Source organism: Ornithorhynchus anatinus, chromosome 1, assembly GCF_004115215.2.
Source record: "Ornithorhynchus anatinus isolate Pmale09 chromosome 1, mOrnAna1.pri.v4, whole genome shotgun sequence".
NCBI lineage: Eukaryota > Metazoa > Chordata > Mammalia > Monotremata > Ornithorhynchidae > Ornithorhynchus > Ornithorhynchus anatinus.
In genome coordinates, this window is record NC_041728.1 from 72,603,606 (window position 1) to 72,628,879 (window position 25,274).

General features: G+C 41.1%; 1 protein-coding gene and 1 non-coding gene across 2 annotated transcripts in view; both read left to right on the top strand.

Annotated features, from left to right (window-relative positions):
- HCRTR2 (hypocretin receptor 2) overlaps window positions 1-25,274 on the top strand; it is a 102,622-nt gene that overhangs the window by 11,507 nt on the left and 65,841 nt on the right. The window lies entirely within an intron of this gene.
- Window positions 11,510-11,647, top strand: LOC114815890. Its single transcript, XR_003763688.1, has one exon. It is a non-coding gene; the product is annotated as a small nucleolar RNA SNORA7 (small nucleolar RNA).

Sequence of the window (25,274 nt, forward strand, 5' to 3'; positions counted from 1 at the left end):
TTAGTAGTAGTAATCTAATTGTGATTTTTGGGTGTAAAGGAAACTATAGAACCAGCATTTTGCGTGCCACGTCTTTCCCTAATTCCGGGTGCTTGCCTCAGTGTTGCCTTGATTTCTGTTTGAAGTGGGGTTCATTGAGCCTTAGGCAGAGATCTGAAGGACGGTATCAAGTGACTATTAGAATTGAGCCATGATGATTTTTCTTGACTACTTGAGGGAAAGCCGTCGAGACTTAATCCCCAGAGCAAGCTGTTTATAGAAGAAACCAGAACAGTCATGGGGCAAAAGAGGCAGAGCAGAATTGAGATTTGCTTTTCTTTTATGGTATTTGTCAAGTGCTTACTATGTTCCAGACACAGAACTAAGTACTGGGGTCCACTCTAATCCCATTGGACAGAGTTCCTCTCCCACCTCAGACTCACAATCTTAAACCTCATTTTACAGAGGAGGTAACTGAGGCTCAGAGAAGTTAAGTGACTTGCCCAAGGTCACACAGCAGACAAGTGATGGAGCCGGAATTAGAACCCAGGTCCTTCTGACTCCCAGGCCTGTGCTCTAGTCACTAGACAGTGCTGCTTTTTCTTGCCAACAGAGTAAACCTTGCCTGCAGCAGAAATCAGACTTTAAAGGAAAATCCCTGCTGGGCACTGATAAGAAGTATGGGGATAAAGTTCTTAATATAGTGCTTGTCTATCCCATTGGCAACTCATTGCCCATAAGCCCCCTGGGGTCTGAAACCCCCTGCACCCCCTTCATATCCAACAGCCTGTCACTCTTCTTACCTTCAAATCCTCTTAAAATCACACCTCCTGCAAGAGGCTTTCCCTGGCTAAGCCCTAATTTTCCCTATTTGTCCTCCCCTCTGTCAACTATGCACCTTCACTGTATACCCTTTAATCACTGTGATGCTCACCTTCAGCCATTCAATAGTATTTATTTATTGAGCGCTTACTATGTGCAGAGCACTGTACTAAGCGCTTGGGATGGACAAGTCGGCAACAGATAGAGACAGTCCCTGCCGTTTGACGGGCTTACAGTCTAATCGGGGGAGACGGACAGACAAGAAAAATGGCACTAAACAGCGTCAAGGGGAAGAATATCTCGTAAAAACAATGGCAAAGAAATAGAATCAAGGCGATGTACAATTCATTAACAAAAAAAATAGGGTAACGAAAATATATACAGTTGAGCGGACGAGTACAGTGCTGTGGGGATGGGAAGGGAGAGGTGGAGGAGCAGAGGGAAAAGGGGAAAATGAGGCTTTAGCTGCGGAGAGGTAAAGGGGGGATGGCAGAGGGAGTAGAGGGGGAAGAGGAGCTCAGTCTGGGAACGCCTCTAGGAGGAGGTGATTTTTAAGTAAGGTTTTGAAGAGGGAAAGAGAATCAGTTTGGCGGAGGTGAGGAGGGAGGGCGTTCCAGGACCGCGGGAGGACGTGACCCAGGGGTCGACGGCGGGATAGGCGAGACCGAGGGACGGCGAGGAGGTGGGCGGCAGAGGAGCGGAGCGTGCGGGGTGGGCGGTAGAAAGAGAGAAGGGAGGAGAGGTAGGAAGGGGCAAGGTGATGGAGAGCCTTGAAGCCTAGAGTGAGGAGTTTTTGTTTGGAGCGGAGGTCGATAGGCAACCACTGGAGTTGTTTAAGAAGGGGAGTGACATGCCCAGATCGTTTCTGCAGGAAGATGAGCCGGGCAGCGGAGTGAAGAATAGACCGGAGCGGGGCGAGAGAGGAGGAAGGGAGGTCAGAGAGAAGGCTGACACAGTAGTCTAGCCGGGATATAACGAGAGCCCGTAATAGTAAGGTAGCCGTTTGGGTGGAGAGGAAAGGGCGGATCTTGGCGATATTGTAGAGGTGAAACCGGCAGGTCTTGGTAACGGATAGGATGTGTGGGGTGAACGAGAGGGACGAGTCAAGGATGACACCGAGATTGCGGGCCTGCAGGACAGGAAGGATGGTCGTGCCATCCACGGTGATGGAGAAGTCTGGGAGCGGACCGGGCTTGGGAGGGAAGATGAGGAGCTCAGTCTTGCTCATGTTGAGTGGCGGGCCGACATCCAGGTGGAGACGTCCCGGAGGCAGGAGGAGATGCGAGCCCGAAGGGAGGGGGAGAGGACAGGGGCGGAGATGTAGATCTGCGTGTCATCTGCGTAGAGATGGTAGTCAAGGCCGTGAGAGCGGATGAGTTTACCGAGGGAGTGAGTGTAAGTGTAAGTGTAAGGAGTAAGTGTAAGAGTAAGTGTAAGTGTAAGGGAGTGTAAGGGAGTGAGTGTAAGTGAGTGAGTGAGTTCAGCCCCACAGTACTCACGTAATTATCCCTGTTGTTTATCGTTTTCCCTATCCCTAATCTATTTTAATGTCCATTTCTCCCTGTTGACTATAAACTCCATGTGAGCCATTACTGCATCCAAAGACTCTATTATACTGTACTTTCCCAAACACTTAGTTCAGTACTCTGCACATAGTAAGCACTTAGTGAAAACCATCGACTCTAGAGCATTTTAATACAAACCTGAAGAGTCAGAGTTTTATTTAAGTGAACTGTAGAAGACTTATTTTGGCTGCTTTTAGACTCCAATGAGGCGCTTTCCTCAGGAAAGAACAGTTGGGGCCCTGCTGCTGTATATCAGCAAATTTGAGCTAAAAATCTGGCCATTTTATGTTCCATATTATCCAAGACAGATATGAGATTAAAGACTACCACTGAGATTCAGTTGATAATTCAGCTGAGAAGTAGCATGGCCTAGTGGAAAGAGCAAGGGCCTGGGAGTCAGACATCTGGCCTGGGCCTGGCCTGGGAATCAGTTTTACATCTGGCTCCTCCACTTATTCTCTGTGACCTCGGGCAAATCACCTGACTTCTCATTGCCTCAGTTATCTCATCTGTAAAATGGAAAATAAGGTTTTGAACGCCATGGACTTGGTCCAACCTGATTACCTTGCATTTACCTGAGTACTTAGTACAGTGCCTGGAACATAGAAAGCTCTTAACAAGTACCAACAGCTAAACCCTCTTCTCCCTCCTTTCCCTCTGCTCCTCGGTTTCCCTCTGCTCCTCGGTTGCCCTCTGCCCCTCCCCCCTCCCGTCCCATCCCCTCAGCACTGTACTTGTCCACTCAACTGTATATATCTTCATTACCCTATTCATTAATGAGATGTACATCATCCTGATTCTATTTATTTGCTATTGTTTTAATGAGATGTTCTTCCCCTTGATTCTATTTATTGCCATTGATCTTGTCTGTCTCCCCCAATTAGACTGTAAGCCCATCAAAGGGCAGGGACTGTCTCTATATGTTACCGATTTGTACATTCCAAGCACTTAGTACAGTGCTCTGCACATAGTAAGCGTTGAATAAATACTATTGAATGAATGAAAGTACCATGAAAATAGAATAAAAATAAATGACCACGGCTGAAATGGATTCTCAAGCTAGACAAGATCAAAATCAGGATTTAATAAGTAACACACATTAGAAAACAGCACAATCAAAAATACTGAAATCAAGGATTTCCATTTAATCTTTAGAATGATCAGTTCAGGTTTGTCAGTACCGAGATGAAATATAATTGCCGGACAGCATGTGCTAGACTGTGAGGCTGCTTGAGAGCTTTGCTTAGGGAAAAGTCCGAGAAATAGGGTTTAGTCTGATGATGAACAAATTCATCCACAGTAATTTCCTTTTTCCCCCTCTCAGGATTGCAATGGCAGAGTTTCCAGTACTCTACTAGTTTTGGCTATGGGAGGGAGAGTCAAGCAGAGGCATAATCATTCCATTCCTAGCTTGGGCAGTGGCTAGCAAATGGAAATCAATCTACTACAAGTCAAAACTCACCTGTGCTGGGCAGCAGTGGCATGGGAGAGAGTTAAGGCTGGACACTCAAGTTTACTGTGCAGAAGGAGGTAATGGTAAACCTCTTCCATATTTTACCAAGAAAAGTCTAAGGATACACGACCAGAATGATTGCAGGTAGAAATGGGGCATTCTGGGAGAGGTGTCCATGACATTTCTATGGGTCTGAGATGATTTGACAGCACAAGACAGGACAAACTTCCTTTTTTACCCTAGGCATAGCTTAGGTAAAGAATAATAAATGTACTGTAACAAAAATTTCTTCTACTTGGATCCATCCTTTCATTCAATCAATCACATATTTTGAGTGCCTACTGCATGCAGAGCACTGTATTAAGACCTGGGGAGATTACAATATAACAATAGACACATTCCCTGCCCACAGTGAGCTTACAATCTAGAGGGGGAAACAGACATTAATATGAATAAATAAATTACAGATATGGACATAAGTGCTATGGGGCTGGGAGCAGATGGGCAGGAATGATAATAATAGTAATGGTATTTGTTAAGCGCTTAATATGTGCCAAGCACTGTTCTAAACACTGGTGTAGATACAAGGTAATTAGGTTGTCCTACATGGGGCTTACAGTCTTTATCTCCATTTTACAGATGAGGTAACTGAGGCACAGAGAAGTTAAGTGACTTGCCCAAAGTCACACAGCTGACAAGTGGCAGAGCTGGGATTAGAACCCATGACCTCTGACTCCTAAGCCTGTGCTCTCACACCACACGACCCAGAGAAAAGTGCCACCTATCCAAATTCCCTTCATGCTGCCATCAGAAAAACATGGCCTCCATCTCTCACACTATTGACTAGCTTCCTGATGAAGAGTTTGTCTTTCTGTCAGGTCCATAACCTTGCTACCTACTATCTTACACACCTTTTTTCTCCCATCATTTCCATTCACAATCCAATTAGTAATAACTAAAATACTCATTTTTACTTAATCATCCTTTGCGGTCCTCAAGACCTTTCTTACTGCATTTATATGTAGCTTCTCATCTGCTTACCTTTATCTGTGTACTTTGATTTTTCAACCATAAATGAACCATTCTACAATTGTTTCTACTGATAATCATGTTGTTTTTTTCTGGCCATTTCTCCAAACATTCAAGGTTATTTTGCATTTTATTGCCATCTTCAAAGAATTATAAGGAGCTGCCCAATTTAGAATCATATGAAAATTTAGAGATCCTATTTTTTTGTTATAATAAAAACAATAATTATGGTATTAGTTAAGTGCCTACTATGTGCCAAGCATTGTTCTAAGCACTCAGCCAATCCTTAAAAGTCATCTTGAATAATAATAATAGTTATAATAGTATTTGTTAGGTGCTAACTATATGCCAGCCACTGTACTAAGTGTTGGGGTGGTTACAAACAAATTGAGTTGGACACAGTCCCTGTCCCATAAGGGGCTCACAGTCTCAATCCCCATTTTTCAGATGAGGGAACTGAGGCACAGAGAAGTGAAGTGACTTGGCCAAGGTCACACAGCAGACAAGTGGCAGAGCCGGGATTAGAACACATGCTTTTCTGACTCCCAGGCCCATGCTCTATCCACTATGCCATGCTTTTTCCCAGGGCACCTTGAAGGGCACCTTGCCTGAAGTACCCAGGCTTGTAACATCATCAAAAACGTATAGTGACCAAAATCCGCAAGTTGAAACTGTAATGGTTCTGTTCCCATGATATTAGCATTTACCATAATGGAATTGAAAATTTAGGCCTTTCTAAAGGGAAAAAAAAGTAATAAGCACTAAATGCTAGCAGGTGCAAAAATTGCACGTCACATATTAGCAGGGAAATTGTACTGTTATTTAAAAGTCATTTAAAAACAGAATTAGTGTTAATGAAATCAGTCTGTCTTATGAGTTGAATATCTTAATTTTAGGGTTAGCTAAGAAACTAATTCTTGGCTTTATTATCAGAATCCAATAACTTTTGAAATTAAAAACATTGAGTTTTTCCATTTTATCTCCCAGAGTTGTTGTTTTTTAAATCTGAATTCTGTAACTAATGGGAACATTTGGTTATTTTGATGACAATTTAAACTTTCACGCAGAGTTAGCTCTGTTCAGTTACATTACCTATAATGCCCAGAGAAAATCTCAGAGGACTCATTTTCCATAAGGGTCCTCGGAAAAATGCAATCACACTGGCTAAACATGTTTAAAAGTTTTCAAAGGTCACATTACAGACAAAAACAAATATTATCAAGACAGAACTAAATTGGGGGAACTAAATTCCTCTTTAAAGCTATTTCAGTATTGCATTGAAAGCCCTCTCTTCCTGGAACAGAAGCGCAGACACACGATGGAAATTTAATCCCTTGAATTCCTAGTTTGGAGGGGTTTTAATGACAATTCCTTGAGACATTTCTCTCCCTGAATGCAAATGTTGAACATTCTACATTACCCTTTTGTACTCCTTGTTTCAGAAAAAATATTACTACTGTACTCTAAAGGCACTACCTTCAACCCTGAGGCTCCATTTTTACTCGTTAAAACTATTTTTCTTTCGGTCAATAGTTAACACTTAATTATCTCAGTGACAAATTATAGCATTGCTTCCACCCTTCTCATGTGTTCTCTGTCTTTTGGACTCTGCCTGCATTATTGCATTACCAGTTTGGTGCATTTCCAGTTTTCCACATTTTTATTAAAATCATTGGGAGTTTAAAGACCACAGTGTAGCATAGAGACAATTATACTATATAATATCTTTTTCCCAAATTTTCTATGTACTTTCCTTCCCCTTCAATGCCTTTTGAAATCCATGTATAGTACATTTGCGATGCCACCATGTTAGAACCAAGATTTTTATCACTGCATTGTTAGAAATGGGATCAGAGGGGCACCAACTTTAATAATTTATTGCTTCAACTCAGAATGGATTCAATGAATCATCCACTTCTGTAGGGACCCAATTTTCTTATAAATAACTTCTTGAAGACAATCTGTCTTTTAAGTATCTAAAATGATTTCTGCCAATCTGTAGAGAGAAGAAAATGGTTTCTGAAAACAATTATGTCATTGTCCCAGTCATTTGGGGATGACTTGTCTGCTATCTCATCAGTCAATCAGTAATATTTATTGAGCTCTCACTCTGTGCCAAACACTGTAATAAGTGCTTGTGAGAGCACAATACAGTTAGTAGACATCCCTGCCTTTGAGGGATTTACAATCTTTCAGGGAAAATTTTCTTTTTCATGCAGTAGGTAAGATGAATCATTAAGTGGTATATATTGAGAGTTTACTGGGTGCACAGCTCTGTACTAAGCACTTGGGAGATTGAGATTGAGAGTATAATATGCCAGAGTTGGTGAACATACTCCCTCCCCACAAGGAGCTTACAGTCTAGAGGGGGAGACAGATATTAATAAACTAAACTACAGATATATAAGTGTTGTGGGCTTAAGGTGGGGTTGACTACCAAGTGCTTAAAGGAGACAGGTCCAAGTGCATAAATGATAAAGAAGGGAGAAAGAGTAGGGGAAGTGAGGGAAGGCCTTTTCTCCCTCCTACTTAGATTGTGAGCACCAAGTGGAATAAGGACTATGTCAGACCTGATTAGCTTTTACCTATTTATCCTAGAGCTTAGAACAGTGCTATGTACATGGCAAGTAATTAATAAATATGATGATGATAATGTGATTTTAATAAGGCTCTGAAGTGGGGAGAATGGTCTGTCATATATGGAGGTGGAAGGGGGAGTACCAAGTCAGAGAGAGGATATGAACAAGGAAGAGTTTTGGTGGTGGTATAGATAAACTCAAGGTACAGGAAGTGCCATTAGAAGAGCAGAGTATTCAGACTGGGTTGTAGTATTAGACTGTGAGCCCATTGTGGGCAGGGGTTGTCTCTATTTGTTGCTGAATTGTACTTCCAAGCACTTAGTACAGTGCTCTGCACCCAGTAGTGCTCAATAAATACTACTGAATGAATGAATGAAAATAAGTCGGAGTAAAACAAAGAGAAACAGAGCTGATTGAGAGCTTTGAAGCCAATGGTAAGGAGTATGTTAGATAAAGAGGTTATTAGGCAACCACTGGAGGTTCTCAAGGAGTGGGGAGAAGTGGACTGAACTTTTTTTTTTTAAGACATGTGATCCAGGCAGCCAAGTTAGGTTTGGACTGGAGTAGGGAGAAATAGGAGACAGAGAGGTCAACATGGAGGCATATGCAGATGTCAAGGGAGTGTATGATACTAACTACACATGGATCAGCATAGTAGCAGTTTTTGATTGAGAAGAAAGGACAGATTTTTACAGTGTGAAGGTAAAACAAAAAATTTGGTGGGATTGAATATGTGGGTGGCATGAGCGAGATAAGTCAAGGATAAAGCCAAGGTTACAGGCTTATGAGATGATAGGAAAGTGGACAGAGAAGAGAAAGAAAACAGAAAAGTAACTGCCCTAGTGGAATGAGCATAGGCCTGGGAGTCAGAAGGTCATGGGTTTTATTCCTAGCTCCACCACTTGTCTGCTGTGTGACCTTGTCTGCTGTGTGAAGACTGAGCTCCTCTTCCCCCTCTACTCCCTCTGCCATCCCCCCTTTACCTCTCCGCAGCTAAAGCCTCATTTTCCCCTTTTCCCTCTGCTCCTCCACCTCTCCCTTCCCATCCCCACAGCACTGTACTCGTCCGCTCAACTGTATATATTTTCGTTACCCTATTTATTTTGTTAATGAATTGTACATCGCCTTGATTCTATTTAGTTGCCATTGTTTTTAAGAGATGCTCTTCCCCTTGACGCTGTTTAGTGCCATTGTTCTTGTCTGTCCGTCTCCCCCGATTAGACTGTAAGCCCGTCAAACGACAGGGACTGTCTCTATCTGTTGCCGACTTGTTCATCCCAAGTGCTTAGTACAGTGCTCTGCACATAGTAAGCGCTCAATAAATACTATTGAATGAATGAATGAATGAACCTTGGCAAAGTCACTTCACTTCTCTGGGCCTCAGTTACCTCATCTATAAAATGGGGATTGAGACTGTGAGATCCATGTGGGATAGGGACTATGTCCAACTCAATTTGCTTGTAATCTATTTATTGCCATTGTTCTTGTCTGTCTGTCTCCCCCGATTAGACTGTTGGGCAGGGACTGTCTCTATCTGTTACCGATTTGTACATTCCAAGCACTTAGTACAGTGCTCTGCACATAGTAAGCACTCAATAAATACTATTGAATGAATGAATGAACACTTTAGTACAGTGGCTGGCATTTAGTAAGCATCTAACAAATACCATCATCATCATCATCATTATTATTGTTATTTAAGGTGCCCTATAGGGATTGGCTGATAACATAAAAAAATGAATAACCCCTAAATTTTCATATGATTCTAAATTGGGCAACTCCTTATAATTCTTATAATTCAGGAACTGTGTCCAACCCGATTTACTTGTATTCATTCATCAATCATATTTATTGAGTGCTTACTATATGGAAAGCACTGTACTAACAGCTTGGAAAGTACAATACAGCAGTAGAGAGACAATCTCTGACGACAACGAGCTCACAGTCTTGAAGTGGGGAGACAGATATCAAAAGAAGTAAACAGGCATCAATATAAATAGAATTATAGATGTATACATATATACATGAGTGTTGTGGGGACGGGGGAAGTGGAAAGGAGGTGAGTCGAGGTGATGCAGAAGGGGCTGAGGAAAAGGGGGCTTAGTCTGGGAAGGCCTCTTGAAGGAGGTGCACATTCAGTAGGGTTTTGAATAATAATAATGATAATAATAATGTTGGTATTTGTTAAGCGCTTACTATGTGCCGAGCACTGATCTAAGCACTGGGGTAGATACAGGGTAATCAGGTTGCCCCACGTGAGGCTCACAGTCTTAATCCCCATTTTACAGAGGGAACTGAGGCACTGAGAATTTAAGTGACTTGCCCATAGCCATACAGCTGACGGATGGCGGAGCCGGAATTAGAACCCACGTCCTCTGACTCCAAAGCCTGTGTCTTTCCACTGAGCCACGCTGCTTCTCTGAGGTGGAAGAGTGATTGTTTGGCCATTTTGAGGAGTGAGGACGTTCCAGGCCAGAGGTCTAGAGGTCTAGGTCCAGTCTTTCAGTGAGTTTCAAGCATCCCACTTGGCCTTGCCCTTGAAGTTCAGCCTGCAAGGGTGCTCTGTGCTTATGTCTCCAACGGTGACTTGCTTGAAGTGAATGTAGATAAATATCAATTCTTGGCTGAGTTTTCAGCTCTTTCACCTCTTTAGCAACTTGGTCAAAGGCAGCCTGAGACATCCTGGCAATATGATGGTACGGGACCAGAACTGGAACCAGGATGGAGCTGTAATGGGCGAAAAAGGTCAGGAAAGTGAACGCCAAGGCCGGACCCATGGGACCTCCCCCTTGCTCTGCCGCCAGGACATGTGCTTAGTACAATCCCGGGCCCATAGTAAACACTTAACAAATGCCATTATCATTATTATTATTACTAGTTAAATTTTCTTTGCCTCAGCTACCTCATCTGTAAAATGGGGATTCAGAGGGTGACCCCCATGTTGGACAAGGATTGCGTCCAACCTGATTATCTTGTTTGTACCCCAGTACTTAGTACATTGTACCCCAGTACTTAGTACAGTGCCTGACACAAAGTAAAGGCCTAACAAATACCATTTTAAAAAAGTAGGGAGGATAATGGTGTTGTTTACAGTGATGGGAATGTCAGTGGGAGGACATGGTTTGGGTGAGAAGATGTGGAATTCTATTTTGAACATATTTACTTTGAGGTGACATGTAAACTTTAAATGAAAAATTTTACTAAAAACACACTGTTTCATGTAGGAGCTCAAGAATGATTACCAAAGATAATGGGCTTTATTCTGAATTTAAAAGGATCTAGATATTTAAAGATCCAAAACTTTTCATTCACAAAAATTCAACTGCATTCAAATCACTGTGTCCTGGTTTCACAATAGTAGTAAACTTAGTCAAATGTCCCAGTGGTGTCCTAGTTAAAATAAATGTGTTAAAAAAAAATTACCTATGATAGCAAACATCTACAACCTTTCAACAATTTCACAGCCTTGACTCACCCTTGTTAATCCAGTACAATTGTTTACTTAGCATCCAATAATCTATTAATATTATAGTCGAGGATTATTTTGAAGCTTCTACTCGAGTTCTAGGTATTTGAGATCTGGGCAGCTAGTTAAACATGGCTGTTGATATCACCAAAGTGGATGGATGTTTATCCTTACCAGAGGATAAACCTAATGTTAGAAACATCACCTGCAAAAACAAAAAAAGTGAATTAGAGAAGCAGCATGGCCTAGTGAAAAGAGAATAGACCTTGGACTCAGAGGATTAGATTCAAATTCTGGCTCTGCTACTTTTTTGTTACATGACCTTGAGTAAGTCATTTCTTTGTGCCTCAGTTCTTTAACTGCAAATGCTATTCAATACTTGTTCTCCTTCCTACTTAGGCTGTGAGCCCCATGGATCTACCCTAGCATTTAGTACAGTGCTTGACACATAATAATCACTGAATAAATAATAATATATTATGGTACTTGTTAAGTGCTTACTTTGTGCTAAGTGCTGTTTTAAGCACTGGGGTAGATACAATTTAATCAGGTTGAACATGGTCCCTGTCCCACATGGGGCTCACTCTTATTCCTGGTATCACAGGTAACTGAGGCACCCCCCTCTGAGTCACACCTGGAGAGTTTCCAGTACTCTACCAGTCTCAAATACAGGAGGAAGAGTCAAGCAGAGAGATATCCATTCCATTCCTAGTTTGGGCAGTGGCTAGTGAGTGGAAGGCAATCTGTCACAAGTCAAAATTCCTCTGTGCTGGGCAATAGCAGCAGACATGGGAGAGAGTCGAGGGTGGAGAGTCAAGTTTACTGTTTGAAAGGAGGCAATGGTAAACAACTTCTATATTTTTATCAAGAAAACTCTATGGTACACTATCAGAACGATTGCAGCTGGAGGTGGGGTATTCTGGGAGAGGTGTTTTCATAGTATCTACAGCATAAGACAAGACAAATGAGGCACAGAGGTGTGAAGTGACCTAACGGAGGTCACCTAGCAGACAAATGGCAGAGCTGGGATTAGAACACAGGTCCTTCTAACTTCCAGGTTTGTGCTTTATCCCCAAGCCATGCTGCTTCTCTACCAGCTACCATGGTGGCTTGGACAGCTATACATTTTCTTCCTTGCTTGTGTTTGAACTTCCCCAGAGCTCAAGCAGAAAAATGTCTATGAACAAAGGAAACAACTAAGATCATTATCTGGGTAAGGCAAGGTAGTTAGGGAAAAATTAGGTGGTGGGGGTAGGGGTCTGAATTGCTTCAGAATTACCTGACAAATTGATACAATTACCTATTTCAATTGGGTTGACCAATTGAATTGGTTTAATATAATGGCCAATGTCAGAGAGAAGCATGGCATCATGAAAGCTGGGTGGTTGAAGCTCTCTCCCTTATTCTCAGCTGCAACCTGATTCCACTCACTTCACTCTATAGAACTGGTCTTCTCTATGGTCACCAATGAACTCCTTCTTGCCAAATCAAATAGCTTCTATGCTATCCTAATCCTTCTTGACCTCTCAGCTGTCTTTGACAATGTGGACCACCCCTTCTCTTGCTCTCTCTTTTTTTTTATTGTATTTCTCAAGTGCTTACTAGGTAGATTCAAGCTACTCAGGTTGGAAACAAACCATGTTCCACACGAGGTTCACAGTCTTAATCCCCATTTTATATATGAGATAACTGAGTAGAAACAGATTAATTGATTTGGCCAAGATCACCTAGCAGAAAAGTGGAAGGGCCAGGATTAGTACCCTGGAAACATTATCTAACCTTGGCTTCACTGACACTGTCCTATCTCTCTGGCCACTCCTTCTCAGTTGTGTTTACAGGCTCCTCCCACTGGGGGATCCCTCAAGGTTCAATTCTAGCTCCCCTTCCAATCCCTATCTACACTCACTTAGAGAATGTATTTGCTTCAACTACAATCTCTATGTGGATTTTTCCCAAATCAACTCTCCAGTCCTGACCTCTATCCTTCTCTGCTGTCTGGCATTTCCTTCCTACCCCTCAGGGAATTGCTACTTTGATGCCTTACTAACTCCTGAAACTTAGCGTGTTCAAAACAGAACTCCCACACAAAACCTGTTCTCCCCTAGATTTTCTCATTACTGGAGATATCATCATCCTCTCTGTTTTTCCAGCATGTAACCTTAGCATTATACTCAAACTCATTTCTCTCATTCAACCAGCACCTTCAGACAGTCAGTCACCAAACGCTGTGTGTTTTACCTTCATAACCTCTAGAATCTGCCCCATCCTTTCCACCCAAACAACTACCAAGATGATCCAAACATTTATCTTTCCCCTTGGCCCTTGATTTCTGCATTAGTTTCTTTGTTGTTCTCCCTGTCTCCTGTCTCTCCTTTCTCGAGATCATACTTCACTCTGCCACCTAAATCATTTTACTAAAAAAAAATTTGGTCTATTACTCCCCACTCCTCAAAAACCTCAAATACATGTCCACACACATCCACAACAAATAAACAATTTGATTCAAGGGAGTCAATTAACTTTCCCCTTCTACCTTACCTAGTTGATAATAATAATAATGATTATGGTATTTAAGTGCTTACTATATGCCAAGCACTATTCTAAAGTGTTGGGGTAGATACAAGGTAATCAGGTTAGCCCACGTGGGACTCACAGTCTTAATCCCAGTTTTACAGATGAGGTAACTGAGGCACAAAGATGTTAAGTGGCTTGCCCAAGGTCACACCGCAGACAAGTGGTGGAGCTGGGATTAGAAACAATTTCCTTTGACTCCTATACCCATGCTCTTTCCACTAAGCCACGCTGCTTCTCTAGCTGAACTCCTACTACAACCTAACCTGTATACCTCACTCCTCTAATGCCAACTTTTCTCACAGGTGCTTAGTTCAGTACTCTGCACACAATAAGAGCTCAATAAATACAACTCATTAAATGAATAACTTGCTAACTTTCTGCACCTCTAGCTCCTCTGTCTCCCAACCACTTGCAGGCATCCCCACTTCTGGCCTGTAACTCCCTTCTCTTTCATATCTCTTAGATCACAGCTCTCCCAACCTTCACAACACCAACATTGATCTATCAATGGTATTTACTGAGCACATACTTTATGTAAACCACAGTAGTAAGTCCTTGTGAGAGTATATTGCAAAAGAGGTGGTATAGAGCTAACAGACCTGAGGGGAAGACAGAAATTAAAATGAATTACATGTGAATAAGTATATAATTTCTGTGGGACTAGAGGAGAGTAAGTATAAAAGTACTTGAGAAGAACAGACCCAAGTGCATAGACAGCCAGAAGGGATGGCTTAGACAGAGAAGCAAGAGCTTAGACAATGAAGTTCTCACATCTTCAAGAGGCCTAACCCCTCAACAGCCTTGTTCATCTTCCCTTCTGCTTTACCTAAGTAATTGGATTTGTATACCTTAAACACTTGATATTCATTCTTCCCCCAGTGCCACTGCACTGTTGTACATATTCTTATCATATCCCATTTCCCCTATCCATAATTTTTTAAATTTCTGTCTCCCGCTCTAGATTATAGACACCTTGTGGTGAGGGAATGTGTCTACCAATTCTATTCTATTGTACTCTGCCAAGCACTTGGTACAGTGTTCTGCACATAAAATAAGTTAATAAGTTCTATTAATTGATTCATAGGAAAGTGTTAAATTCTCACTCCTAATCCAGTGAGAGGCCATTGTGATTGAAGGCCTTCACTGTCGACTGAGGATTCATCTTGTCCAGCCCTCTCTGCCACCTTACTTAAATACCATATAACCTTTATCAAAGTGACCGATGTACCATATAATATATGATATAATATAACCCACTTGAAACTCCAACATTGAAATCCTAGCTAGTCTATGTACAAAGTAATAATGCTCCAGCAGTTTCACTGGGCTGCAGAGATAATGTTTCTCCTGGTAACTCATGCAGCTGCAGAGGGTAGTGACTGAAAGCTGACTAGACAGAGGCAGGAAGAGCTGTGGTCTGGCAGTTCTGAAGGAACAAGGGTGTGAGGAAAGGGTCAGAGGCAGGGAGGGACACAAATGAGGCACAATGAAAAGTTTGGTTTAGGAGGAACCAAGATTATGATGTGGGAGAAGAGTGGCTGAGTAGGAGAGATGGAATGTGCTGTTGGAGTACTTTAAAGCCTTGATGTGGAGTGGAATGGTAACCATGAAATGCTCTTGAGGATGGGAGAATGACAAAGATGGAGAATGATAAGAGTAGAATGACATTTTACAAATGGTCTCTCTGAAGCAGAGTGAATTATGAACTGGAGAGGAGAGAAGCTGGAGGCAGTGAGATGAATGAGGAGAAGGATACATAATCTAGTCAGGATATGATGACCTCCCTCGAACAGGGTGGTAGCTATTTGGAAGAAAAGAAGAGGGAAGATGCAGGAAATGAGACGGCAGAAAAGTCCACAGGATTTAGCAATAGACCGAATGTAAGCGTAGAAAGAGAACAAGGAGCTAAGGATAATAACAAGGATTCAGGCTTCCAGACAGGGAGGATGATAGTGTTAACTCTGATAGAAATGCTAGGTTGGGGCCTGGGTTTGGGAGACAAGTTGAAGAGTTCAGTTTAGACATATTGATCTTATAAACCCAGTGAGACATGAGTGGAGATGGCCAATATCCCCTCTCATCACCAAATATACCCATCCTATCTAATGTGGTATGTGGAACAGCAAAAGACAACTTTTGGCTTACAAATCAAAGAAAGACTTATACATAATATAGTATTATGCCTGCTGTGAATGCTCAATAAAAGCTCAATGACTCACTGACATCATCTTTATGAGGTTATGCACTTTAAATCTATGTTCTATTATAATTAACACAGCAAGGTGTTAGGTAAATATCAGATTCTCTAGAGCTTGATTCAAGTGATTTCCCCAGTGAACAGTTCAACATGCTACTAGTCTTATGGAATAGCAAAGAGTGTTAGGGAGACAAAGACCTGCAAGGGATGCTAGTGAAGTCAGACCCATTAGGGTGAGTCTCTGTCTAGTCATTTGCTTCTTCCCCTTCCCCTCCCCCATCCATGATTTCTTTGGGCCATTCTCCCTGGACACCTCTAATACTTCCTCTGCTACCGTTCCTGAAGTTCCACTGCTCCCTGCCTACTCTAGGTTGACACAACCTTTGAGTAATTTCTAATTTGTAGTTTCATCCTTCAGCCCTATTTCTAGTCATTTTGTTCTTTGCACAAACAGTCACAAGAAGTTTGGGCAGTTAAATGTTGCAGCGTCAGTGTGTTTTTCATCTGAGGATCTCAAAGTATTAGAAAAGAGCGGCCTGGCCATTGTATTTAAAGCAGCAGCTGACTTTTTTCTGAAAGTAACCTTACTCCCTGCTGGGGGCAGGAGAATAATCTTCAAACTTGCTTGCCTCCTCCTTGCCAAGCTCTACATCCAGAATAGAAGAACGTTGGGGAGAAACTGAGGAAGTGATTTTTGAAAAACATCTTCAAAATATAGGACATTTCAGATTCTAAGAAACTGAATTTTGCTTTGGAAGAGCTTATTAATTTTCCCTATTTTAATTAGATTATATTTAAAAAATCTTTGACCTTGGGCACTGAAATGGCCTTTCTCTTTTAAACTCCTTTCATTGTTTGTCCCTCAGACCATTTTCCAAGCTTGTTTAATGTCATCCAGAATGAATGATGAAAAATCAGTTGTTTCATGTAAAGAACTAGAGAATTGCTGTGAAAATTGAAGCAGTATTTCACAATGGGGGAGCATTATGAGAGGATTGTTCAGTGACAGAGACAGTGGAGTTAATAAATTAGATTTAAGGTCATTGGCAATTTAGCATTATCACAGAATCAGGGTTAAGACCACCTGAAACTGTAAATATGTCCGAATAGGTTATAGAAAGGAACATCACAAAGGGAAAATATTGGCACTGGAGTTTATTTTAGGATTTGAATATCCTTGAAGACAAGGGTTTAGGTCAAAAGCTCATTTCATTGATGCATTTTTCACTGAAACCAATCCAAGCCTCTGCATTGAAGCAGTGGGAAATCACAGAATCATTGCAAAAGAGGACCCCTAGAGATCATGAAGTCCATTTCACTGCCTGAAGGCAGTTTGTCATGTCTCATTCTAAGTAGGTGAGGACTTACTCTGTTGTTTAATGTGTTTATAGATGGCCTATATTTTGCTACAGAAGAATATGTGCTATCTCAATATCTTGCAAGACTTACAAGCACTGAGCCACTGCAAATCTACTCCAAAGTGGAAACAATTTTGAAAAAGCTTAATTCAGCTTTGAAAGTCACAAGATTCTTACCCATCTCCCTCACTTTCTTATGTTCCTTCTTCAAATGCATTTCCTGAGGCTAGCTCTTAACTATAGCAAGGGTGATTGCCCTCTCTAATTACATTTAGCAATTGAGTTGCTGGATTTTTTTTTACTTTCCACTTTTACAGTCTAACTATGATTTTGGATTTGTGTTGGCAGTGAGTTAGAGAGTCATTCTATTAAGTGTTTGGGGTTGTGCACCGCTTGACTCCAGTCCTCATGCTTAGTTTGCATTTCAGATCGTGATCATTTCCCTACCGGTGCTGGCAGACTAGAGTTCAGTCATGATTTTAATATGTAACCAAATTAGGGAAGGTAACTGGATAGTAGCCAAAAGAGAACCAAGACTGGCAGACAAAAAGACGAAGACTCACACAGGGCAGACAAAGGACTGGTTTTGATTTGGATCCTTAAGTAAGGAAAATGGGACCTTAGGCTAGATAGTGACCTGGCTAGTGCCTGAGGGAACCATGCATGGCAGAACTTTTGGGGATCCAGGACTAGCCAATCTGCCAGAGGCCTGGTGCCCTGGAAGGCTTTAGTTCCTGGATTAAGGTTCTGCATTCCTATTTTCACTAAATCACCACCAGTACTGCTCCACCCCAGGACCCCCAAGGTGGAGCTTATTGGCCCTAGGCAAACTTAATACCCTGGTTTCAAGGCTGAAGTATTGTGTTGAATATGAACTTTGTCAACTTACCTTATTTTACCTTGATATGTTTAATCCTGCACACAGTAAATGCTCAGTAAGTATCACTGATTGATTTATCATCACTGCCCCTATTGCATCATCATCATCATTATTTATCACTGCCCCTATTGCAAACCTCCAAGTCCTATGTTTAGATTTTCAGATCCCTGATAGCCAGGAATACAATCTTGATTATCCTTTACTTTAATATTCCCCAGTGCTTAGTACAGTGCTTTGTACACAGTAAGCATTAAATGACTAGCAAATACCGTGGAATGAAGGAAAAAATGAAAATTAGTCTGGCATCCCTAACCAGGCCTGACCTCTGGTCAGATATATTTTTAAATTTTAATTTTCTCTAATATTTCCTCAAGCTAGTATCCTTATTCACGCTTTAGTATGTCATTTCCTTATTTTCAAAAGAAATAAATGGTAAGCTTCTCAGGGGAAGAGACTGTCTTCTGTTTTTGGCATGCTCTAGTAAACTTAGTACAGTACTCTACATAGTAGGTGTCCAATAAATACTAATGATACGGATTCCTAATTGATCCTACTGATTTGACAAGTATAGTCATTCCCAGAGTTATAGAAATGCCTTAATTCTCTTTTCAGCAGCAAATCACTTAACCTGTGGTTTATCCCTGGCCTTTGCTTTTCTTTTTCATCTCCGCTGATGCTCTCCTCCATACACCTCACTGTTCAATAGACCTGTATACTGCAGGTTCAGCAAGGGAAGGGGGCACATGTAAACTCAAATCCCTCCATTTTGCTATATGTGAGTAAAAGGGGAGGAGAGTGAGATAATTGGCTACAGGCAGTTATTGGATTGTGCATTCATGTAATTGATCCAAATCAATCAGTTGTATTTATTGAGTGCTTACATGCAAAGCACTCTACTAAGCATTGGGAGAGTAAAATACAACAGAATTAGCAGACATGTTCCCTGACCATCCCGAGCTTACAGTCTAGATTGAGATACAGACATTAATGTGAATAAATAATTTATAACATATCATTTATAAATATGTACATAATTACTATGGGATTTGGGGTCGGATGAATATCAAGTGGCCAAAGTTCATAGATTGAAGTGCATACAATACCCTGGCCAGGAGTAAAACTCGTTTTTATTGAAGAAAGGTAGATAGCATTTTTGGAAGTCTCTATGTCACATAAAATAAGAGAACTTTCAATTTTAGGCTCAATACCTTCATTAATAACTACAAGACCAAAATTGTTATCCTCAGAAGACCTAATGTTTACAAGTTCATCTATTTTTAAATTTTAATAGGAGGAAATAGTGGAATTGTTTTTCTGTGTTGCTTAGCTACAAAATATGTGATTTCCTTTTACAAAAGGACAAAGATTAAGTTTTATGCAAGAAAGTAAAGAAATTGTAGTGATTTTTTTAATATCATGGTACATATTTTTGAGAACATTTTTGGCCACTAAATGGAATTTTAAAAAGGATTCTCAGCAAATCATTGAAATTGCTTACAAGTGTGTAAAATGGAAAGAATGAACACTAAAATTCAAAGCTAAATTCATCATAAACATCTTGATTATCATCATTATCATTTCAATTGTATATAGGATAATGCTAACTGCAGTATTTGTTAAGTGCTTGTCAAGCATTGTTACAAGCACTGAGATAAATACAAGATAACCAGAATGGATGCAGTCTCTGTCCCACATGGGACTCACAATCTAATTGAGAGGGAGAACAGACATTGATACCCTGTTTTATAGATGATCTAACTAGTACTAGTACTAGTAATTGTATCTAGAGCAGGCAGGTTGTAAAAATAGAAGTAAAAAAATAATTTGAGCCAATCAAAGAGTTAATGCCCTTGTTTTCAGTCTAAGAAACAGAAAGTTGGGAACTGATGACTTTTGTTTCATTTTAGCCCAGTTGGCATGGAGAATGCTCAATTAAACTTGTCAAAATGAAAGAAAGATCCATAGAATAATTTATGTGCACCTTGAGGGCAGGCATCGTGTTTACCACCTATATTGTACTATAACAATAAAAAAAAACAATAACTGTGGTACTTAGGTACATACTATGTTTCAAACACTGTACTAAGTGCTGCAGTAGATACAAAATAATCAGGTTCCACATGGGGCTCACAGTCTAAGTAGGAGAGAGAACAATTATTAAATCCCCATTTTGCTGATGAGAAAGCATCAGCTTGTTGCTGATGCAGTTGTTGCAGATGCTGATGCAGCTGCAACAGCTGTTGCAGTTGGAGAAGCAGCGTGGCTCAGTGGAAAGAGCATGGGCTTTGGAGTCAGGGCTCATGAGTTCAAATCCCAGCTCTGCCACTTGTCGGCTGTGTGACTGTGGGCAAGTCACTTAACTTCTCTGGGCCTCAGTTCCCTCATCTGTAAAATGGGGATCAAGACTGTGAGCCCCACGTGGGACAACCTGATTCCCCTATGTCTACCCCAGCGCTTAGAACAGTGCTCGGCACATAGTAAGCGCTTAACAAATACCAACATTATTATTATTATTGATGAGGGAACTAAGGCAAAGAGAAGTTAAGTGACTTGCCCAAAGTCACCCAGCAGGTATGGCAGATCTGGGATTAGAACCTGGGTCCTCTGACTCCTAGGTCCATGTTCTTTCCACCAGGTCACACTGCTTTTATATTGTCTATTTTAGCTCCTGGTAATCACATTCCAGATAATGAAATGTATTACTATTTTTCTTGGATGACAACTGCAGTTGAAGTTCGTTCCGCTTTTTTTAATTAGCAGAAAAACTCCAGGAGCTGAAATAAATATCATTTTTCAAGAATTTTCTTTATCGTGCATTGAAAGGGAAACACCAATCTCTCAACGGGTAGTATTTATAGTATTTTTGTTGTATGCAGAGTGCTATAGTGAGAAGACATAATCCTTACCTTTAAGAAATTTAGAGTTCAACAACAAGTAACAGAATCTCAACAAGACCCATGTGAAAGGGATAATCACATGCAGTTTCATAAAGAGAGTAAGAAGAATACATGAAGAGAAAACCTAATGAGAAGAAACTAGGAAAAAGGGAATGAAGGTAGTGTGGAAATCATCAAACCCCTAACAATCATTGAAATAATTAGATGTGAGGGAACAACGAAATTAGGGATAGATGTGAAAGGAAGGAAACCAAAAATTAGGTGAGGGCTGGATTGGCTTATTTTGAGGTATATTAAAAGATAGGGTAAGGAGAATGCTGACCACTATTCTCTACTACAACTGAGTTGTATATAAGTACTTGAGCAGCAGAGGAAATGGGATAGAACATAGAGTGTAGTTCTGGAATCCCATGATTAAGTGATCTGCAAATGATTGAACATTGAACTTGTTTCTATATTTTCAAAGATTTTCCACAGAAGCAGATTTTAGCTAACATCTAAGAGATGTTCGGGCCAGAGAGTCAGAAGGCCTGGATTCTAAGCCCAGTTCTTCCACTTGTCCACTAGGTGACCTTGGCCAAATCACTTAACTTCTCTGTGCCTCAGTTTCCTCAACTGCAAAATGAGGGTTCAACAGCTGGTCTCCCTCCTACTAAGACTATGAACTCCATGTCTTAGTAGGCATTAATTACCTTGTATCTACTCCAGTTCTTAGTTCAGTGCTTGGCACATAGTAGGCACTTAACAAATATAATCATTAATATCATTTTCAACAATGATTAAAAAAATACAATTATTATCTTTGAAAACACTCAGTCTCATGGGCATTAATTGGAACTCTAGCACTGTTGAGGTGGGCTAGTTGGACAGTTGAAGACTCTTTTCTAATTACTTATGTTCTACCCCTTACCCATGAAAGAGCTATAGCTAAACTTCATATCAAACCCATTCCTTCACACATTTTCAAAACATTTGCCCCTTCCTCCTTCCCTTCCTGACTGCTATCTTCAACGATTCCTTCATTATTTCATTCATATTTATTGAGTGCTTACAGTGTGCAGAGCACTGTACTAAGCACTTGGAAAGTACAATTCAGCAACAGAGAGACAATCCCTTCCCAGAACATGCTCACAGTCTAGAAGGGGGGAGACAGACATAAAAACAAGTAGAGGCCCTACTCCCTCCCTGCGCTCTACCCCCTTCCCCTCCCCACAGCATTTTGCATACTTGTATGTATTATTTATTTTATTAATGATGTGTATATAGCTATGATTTTATTTATCTTGATGGTATTGATGCCTGACTACTTGTTTTATTTTGTTGTCTTTATCCCCCTTTTAGACGGTGAGCCCGTTGTTGGGCAGGTATTGTCTCTGTTGCCAAATTGTACAGTCCAAGTGCTTAGTACAATGCTTTGCACACAGTAAGCGCTCAATAAATATGATTGAATGAATTATTGAATAGCATCAATATAAATGAATAGAATTATAGACACATACATACCTATCAAGACAGAGGCATTAATATAAATAGAATTATAGACATGTACATATATACAACAAATGCTGTGGGGTGGGGAAGGGAGTAGAGCAAAGAGAATGAGTCGGTGGAATGGAGAAGGTGGGCTGAAGAACGTGGCGGGGGGGGCTTTGTCTGGGAAGGCCTCCTGGAGGAGGTGAGCCTTCAATAGGGCTTTGAAGGGGGTGGGGGGCGGGGGAGTTCACTCTCCATTGGCTTCTATCCCACTGTTTTCAAACATGCTCATGTATTACATTTTCTAAGAAAACCATGACCTCACAGCTCTCTCCAGTTATCTCCTCAAATTCATCCTACCGTTCTTCTCCAAATTTCTTGGGTGAGCTGTCTGCATACATAGCCTCCAATTTGTCTCCTCTAATTCTTTCCTTGACCTACCCAATATGTTTTCTACCATGAGAAGCAGCATGGTGTAGTGGATAGAGCACGGGCCTGGAAGTCAGAAGAACCTGGGATAGAGCATGGGCCTGGGTCAGAAGAACCTGGGTTCTAATCCTGATTCCATCACATGTCTGCTAGGGGACCTTGGGCAAGTCACTTAACTTCTCTGGGCTTCAGTTACCTCATGTTAAATGGCGATTAAAAGCGTGAGCCCCATGCGGGTCAGGGACTGTGTCTGACCTAATTAGCTTTTATCTACCCAAAAACTTAGAATAGTGTTTGGTTTATAGTAAGTCCTTAACAAGTGCCATTATTATTATTATTGTTAATAATAATAATAATAATAATAATAATAGTTATTATTGTCCCCTTCATTCCATGGAATCTGACCTTTCAAAGATCACCAATGATCTCCTTCTTGGCAAATCCAACATCCTCTACTCCATTTTACTCCTCCTTGACTTTTCAGCTGCCTTTGACACAGTGGAACACCCTTTTCTCCTGAAAACATTATCCAACCTTGGCTTCACCATAAATATCCTTTCCTGGTTCTCCTCCTATCTTTCTGGCCATTCATTTTTGTTGTTGTTTGTTAGCAGCATGGCTCAGTGGAAACAGCAATGGCTTGGGAGTCAGAGGTCATGGGTTTGAATCCTGACTCTGCCACTTGTCAGCTGTTTGACTGTGGGCAAGTCACTTAACTTCTCTGTACCTCAGTTCCCTCATCTATAAAATGGGGATTAAGAGTGTGAGCCTCATGTGGGACAACCTGATTACCCTGTATCTATCCCAGTGCTTAGAACAGTGTTTGGGACATAGTAAGCACTTAACAAATACCAACTTTATTATTATTACCAACATTATTATTGTTTATGGTATTTGTTAAACACATTATTTCTCAAACACTTTTCTAAGCACTGAGGTAGATTAAGCGTTTGGGTTTCAGACTGTAAGCCTAATGAGGGACATGGACTGTGTCCAACCTGATTAGCAGTATCCAATCCAGTGCTGAGTACAGTACCTGGCACAGGTACAGGGTAAGCACTTAACAAATTCCATTAAACAAAGGTAGATATGATATAATCAGGTTGGGTACAGTCCCTGTCTCATATAGGTTCACAGTCTAAATTGTATGGAGGAGGATTTAATCTCCATTTTACAGATGAGGTAACTGAGGCACAGAGAAGTTAAGTGATTTGCTCAAGGTCACATGGTAGACAAATTGTTGAGCCGGGATTAGAACCCAGGACTTCTGACTCCCAGGTAGTGTGGCTTCACCACATGTCTGCTATGTGACCTTGGGCTAGTCACTTCACTTCTCTGAGATACAGTTACCTCATCTGTAAAATGGGGATTAAGGGTGTGAGCCCTATGTGGGACAGGGACTGTGTCCAACCTGTTACCTTATGTCAGCCCCAGTGCTTAGAACAATGCTTGGCACACTTTAAGCACTTAACAAGTACCGTACTCCATATTTCACTCCGCTGCCAGATCATTTGTCTATAAATTGTTCAGTCCATGCTTTTTTCCACTCCTCAAGTATCTCCAGTGCTTTCCCAGCCATATCCACATCAAATAGAAACTCCTTACCATTAACTTTAAAGCACTCAATTACTTTCTCCGTCCTATCTTACCTCACTGATTAATTACTACAATCCAGGATACTCACTTTGATCTTCTAATGCCAATTTACTCACTTTACTTTGATCTCATCTATCTCACAATCGATCCCTTGCACATGCCTGGCCTAGAAGTCTCTCCATCACTCTACCTTCAAAATCTTATTAAAATCACATGTGCTCCAGGAACCCTTCCTAGATGAAGCCCTCATTTCCCTTTCCTCTTCTCCCTTCTGTATTGCCTTTGCACTTGGATCTGTAGAAGCAGCGTGGCTCAGTGGAAAGGGCATGGGCTTTGGAGTCAGAGGTCATGGGTTCGAATCCCAGCTCTGCCACTTGTCAGCTGTGTGACTGTGAGCAAGTCACTTAATTTCTCTGTGCCTCAGTTACCTCACCTGTAAAATGGGGATTAAGACTGTGAGCCCCACGTGGGACAACCTGATTCCCTTGTGTCTACTCCAGCACTTAGAACAGTGCTCTGCACATAGTAAGCGCTTAACAAATACCAGCATTATTATTATTATCTGTAGCTTTTAAGCAAGTTACATTTATTCCATATAACTATGTACATATTCATAATCTCATATCTGTCTCCCTCTCTAGACTGAAACCTCCTTGTGGGCAGGGAACATGTACCTGTTCTGTGATATAGTACTCTCCCAAGTGCTCAGTTCAGTACTCTGCCTTCAGCAAGTACCTGTAAATATGATTGACTGATTTTTCCCGATCAGGGAAATAATGCTTGAAGCCTAAATAAGAACTCACAGCCATTTATTTTTAGGGACATAAGCTCCTTGTGGCCTGGGAATGAATCTACCAACTCAGTGCATTACATTGTCCCAAGTATGCAGTGCAGTGTTGTGCATGCAGTTGGCCCTCAATAAATATGACTGATTGAAGGATAAGTTGTACACAAACAGCCCTGCTGTTGGTTCAGCC